Below are 5307 nucleotides of genomic sequence, written 5' to 3'. Positions count from 1 at the left end.
TACCGTATGACCCAGCAATTCCACTTCTGGGTATATGATCAAAAGGACTGAAAGCAGAGTCTCAAAGAGATTTTCATACACTCATATTTATAGCAGCATTATTTACAACAGCTAAAACATGCAAACAGCCCAAGTGTCCACCAACGGATGAATGAATAAGCAAACTGTGGCATAAAGGTATAACAGAATTATTATTCAGCCTTAAATAAAAGGAAATTCTGCAATACGCTAAAACATGGATGAACCCTGAGGACATTCTAGAGACTGAAAGTAGAATGGGAGTTGCCAGGAGCTGGGAGGAGGAGAGAAAAGGACTTCTTATTTAATGGATATAGAGTTCAGTCCCACAACATGAAAAGTTATGGGGATAGATGGTGGTGCACTTAATGTCACAAAACTGTACACTTAAAAATGGTTAAAATGGTAAATTTTTAAATGAATATCTTACCACAATTAAAAAAAAATTAATATCAGCCTGAACTGAACACTAGCTGACAGAGATTTTGAGTGTCATGAGAAACTGGGTAAATAAAGCAGTCAGTAGGAAATACTACACGCAGTGCTCTCAAACCAATTCTCAGACTCCTTGGTGACCTTAGGATCACATTTATTCCATAAGAATCCCAGAAGTAATGAGCAAATCTTAGTAAGTTGCTTCCATTTAACACGGCAAGTATTTTTGGTATTATCTACTCTGCGCAAATTATTATGCTAAAAAAGCACAAAGCAGTGCAGCAAATTAAAAAAGTGATGAAGGAATTCCCTGGCGGTCCAGTGGTTAGGACTCTGCACTTCCACTGCAGGGGGCACAGGTTCGATCCCTGGTCGGGGAACTAAGATCCCACGTGCTGCACAGGCCAAAAAAAAGAGGTTAAATAGGGATGCAATTCAAGATAAAGCAGTTTTTGGATGTTCGTAACCCAGGCATTAACTGTAAGATGCAGACTCCTTTTAAGTCTAGAATCATTGGAACTCTCACACATACATTCAGTGGACAGAGGTAATAGCTTATATTTAGTCAGCTTCTCTTTCCGTAAAGAATTGTGGGGTGTTTCAGAAATGTATTTGCAAGATTATAATTGATGAAGCAAAACCTCTTAAATGAAAATGTAGTTGTCACTCTACCACATGATGCAATGAAAACAAATATAATTTGAAAATCAGTATGTAAGAGGGAGACTAATAATTATATAAAATACTCCAGGAGTTCGGAGGCTAAGTATGTATTCCACATGATACACCACTCTTCTAGAGGTTTCTCCTCACTGCCAAAAAAAATAAAAAGTTAAAAAACTTTTTAATTATAGAAGTATTAAGTTCATTGAGGAACTAAAGAAGTAGTTAAAAACTGAAATAAACAGCAAAAGTTTCCCATTTAAACTTTCAGCTCAATTTTATGTTTGACATTTAGTATACTTTTGGAAACACAGTATAGTTAAAATATAAGTAGAATATTATATATACTGCAACTCCCACTTTCCCCCCAATTCCCTTCACTTAGATGTAACTTGGACATCTACATTCCAAGCTAGTCCTTTTTAAGATTTTGTTTTCAACAGCAGAATATCAGTTTTCAAACCAACCAATACAATTATGCATAAAGAAAATAGTAATAATTTTCTATCCTGTGATGGCAAAATTTTGTGTCAATCTGACCCGGCCACAGTGCCCAGTTGTATGGCAAACACAGGTCTAGGTGTTGCCATGAAGGTATTGCTAGCCCTGAATAACATCTACCATCAGCTGACTTTAAGATTACACTCCATAATATGCGTGTGCCTCATTCAATCAGTTAAAGATCTTAGGAGGGAAAAACTGATTTCCCAGAGAAGGAATTCTGACTCAAGACTAAAAGAGAGGGAATTCCCTGGCGGTCCAGTTGTCAGAACTTTCACTACCGTGGCCTGGGTTCGCTCCCTGGTTGGGCGGGGGGGGGGGGGGGGGGGGGGGGGGCGGGTAACTAAAATTCCCACCAGCCATGCAGCACAGCCCAAAAAACAACAAAGACCAACACCTGCCTGAGTTTCCAGTCTGCTGGCCCAACTGCCCTACAGATTTTAGACTTGCCAGCCTCCACAATCACATAAGTCTATTCCGTAAAGTGAATCATGTGTGGGCACACACACTCAGCCCACTGATCTGGTTTTCCCTGGAGAACCCTAATACACAACCTTTATATCCATTCCCTCCTTACAGAAGTTTATGCTTTTTTTCCCCTAAGAGATGCGTTCATGATACACCAAGAAGTTTGCATCTCAACTTTTTCCTACGTAATAGCATATCATGGACATCTTCGCAGGTCAGCAGGCTGAGACGTAACTCATTCTTCTCATGAGCCATGTGATAAGCCACTGTATAGATTATTATTTCAGCAAGGGACATATAGACATAGGGAGTTTCCAGTTTTTTGCTCTTGGTTACATGATTTGCATCAAGCTTTCAATAAACAGATTTATCCATGCCTTTGTCTTATATTCCCATGCTTTGCTGCAGGCTGGAGATACTTGTAATCTATCAAAACTTTACCATCAGTTTTTCTCAGCTGTCCATTTAAAATTAAATAGCCTGGGACTTCCCTGGGGGCGCAATGGTTAAGAATCTGCCTGCCAACGCAGGGGACACGGGTTCGATCCCTGGTCCGGGAAGATCCCACATGCCGTGGAGCAACTAAGCCTGTGCACCACAACTACTGAACCTGCGCTGTACAGCCCTCGAGCCACAACTACTGAGCCCACGAGCCACAACTACTGAAGCCCACGCACCTAGAGCCCATGCTCCACAACAAGAGAAGCCACCGCAATGAGAAGCCCACGCACCTCAATGAAGAGTAGCCCCCGCTCGCCGCAACTAGAGAAAGCCCATGCGAAGCAGCAAAGACCCAACGTGGCCAAAAAAAAAAAAAAAAAAGTAGCCTGGATTTCATGCCTAATGCTTCTAACAGGTGCCCTGATCCAGTGGGACATGAGTTCTCCAGGCATTTAAGACTCCCTCTTTTTGCCAATTCTGTTTTTTCAATAGACCACTGTGTTTAACTCAAATATTAAGACAGGCACCTTGAAAACATTTACAAATAAAAAAAATAATGAACCAGGTTTGCATTTCATTCACTGGCTGTTTTATACCAACCAGAGGTGTCTCTGCCTGGCCCACAGTTAACCAAGGATCCCGGCTCCGCCTCTAGCCAACACCAGACGCTAGAAGAAGGACTGAGGGGTCCTGAAATGTCAAGGCACTGATGGCGTACCACTGGTGTTCTGAATCTCCAAGGTGCCTTGCCCAGCAAGCCCACGAACCGAATTCACTGGCCTCTACTGAGGTGCAGAGTGTTTCATAGACTGGGAGGCCACACAGGTCTCTAGGCAATTAGTAAGATGATCCCAACAACTTCTCTAAGCAGAGAGAAATGTCTGTAGCCACTTTCACGAATGCTATTTCTACTCCAGCCTCCCGGACGCTTTGCCGCTCATCTCTGTTTAAACGGTTCTATCCATCTGAAATAACCACGGAGCATTTTTTACTATTATATATTACTCCAGTTTATTAAATACTGAAACCAGTTTATGCCACATATTCCAACAATGTTTATATAAAGAGCTCAAAATATAAAGGCTTATGAAAACTTTTATAGCCTTTATATAATATACACTACTTCTAGTACATGAATAAATATGGAGAAAAGAAGCCATTTTTTATATAACAATCAGCCAACACTTAGCATCAATGATTACACAAACCCACAAGCAAACAAAAAAATCCACTTTCGTCATTTTGGTTTTCAAAGCTAAAAATCCCTTTGCCACATGTAGCAATACCCAAGGGGATGGATGACTTGTAGTCACGGCCCTGGAAACAAGGGGACCAAGTCTCCCAGTTCTTCAAGTTTCCTTCTTGGTTAGAAGCTTCAACAACTGCATTACTCTTTCAAGAAGCAGAAAAAAAATCAAAACAAGTTGACTCTGTTCTATAAGGTATTTAATAAACCTGCACTGAAGAAATACTATATTTTCATCTTAAATACATGCTTACTAGGCTTCCCCGGTGGTGCAGTGGTTAAGAATCCGCCTGCCAATGCAGGGGACACGGGTTCGAGCCCTGGTCCGGGAAGATCCCACATGCCGCGGAGCAACTAAGCCCATGCGCCACAACTACTGAGCCTGCGCTCTAGAGCCCGCGAGCCACAACTACTGAGCCCGCGTGCCACAACTATTGAAGCCCGCGCACCTAGAGCCCGTGCTCCACAACAAGAGAAGCTGCCGCAATGAAAAGCCCGAGCACCGCAATGAACAGTAGGCCCCGCTCACCACAACTAGAGAAAGCCCGCGCACAGCAACGAAGACTCAACACAGCCAAAACTAAATAAATAAAATTAATAAATTTATAAAAAAAAAACAAACACACACTTACCTTTTACAGTGAGCTTTGGCTTTCCTTTCATCCTGGTATGAACATGTACATTTTTGAATAAAGTGATATAATCAATATTGCATGACATTCAATCTTTACATTGTCTTCAAAATGAACTTGCTTCTACTGTTTTAGGAATTATATGTACACTTAACATGTTTTCTACGTTAAAAAAAAAAAAAAAAAGGGTGGCTCATAAAAAGTCATCCTTTAAACTCAAGGAACTCAAAAGTGAAAAAGGCTTTCTGTAGAAAGCCCTTACCATATCAATGGAATGTTTTAGTAAGAAGAATAATCTGCTCTCTGAAGATATGGTTTAGTACGAGGGGCGAGGCCTGAACGGGCTTAGCTCTCCAGAGTCATGTCCAGAACTGGTCAGGGAGAACTGGGCTTCCATCTGAGCCTTGAAGCAATCAACACCTACCTGCCCTTCCGACCTCCTCCTTTCTTGACTTAGCTCTTACTTTTGGAACTAAAATTCTGCTTCACAAAATCTTTTTCAAAGAAGGCAAGGTCAAGGTGACTGGGAGCAAAACTGCCCAATCCCCAAGAAAAACATGCGTGCCTTCCATTCTGCTTCAAGGGAGGAAGCAGCCCAGGGGCTGGACCCACTGGGAACCTGCATATACTGCAGAGGTGTCTGTCCTGGAGGCCACAGGGAGTATGTATTTAATGTTACTCTCAAAGAGTGGAACCGAAGGTACCCAAGTAAATATTCAGTATCGTCCCTTTCCTGGGGCTGTCTTCTACAAGGATAAAGATCGTGGGGCTCTGAGAATCACTTTTTATTTTGAAAAGAATAAGATGAAGATGAAAAAGAAGAATGATATCCTGTCTTTAGAAGAAGGAAGACATTATATACCTCTTATCAGACTCCAGATAAACAGGCACACACACAAAAAA

Source organism: Delphinapterus leucas, chromosome 18 (genome assembly GCF_059928025.1).
Source record: "Delphinapterus leucas isolate spDelLeu-1000000601 "Yukka" chromosome 18, BTC_Dleu_Yukka2, whole genome shotgun sequence".
In the NCBI taxonomy this organism is placed as follows: domain Eukaryota; kingdom Metazoa; phylum Chordata; class Mammalia; order Artiodactyla; family Monodontidae; genus Delphinapterus; species Delphinapterus leucas.
This window is presented reverse-complemented; position numbering follows the sequence as displayed.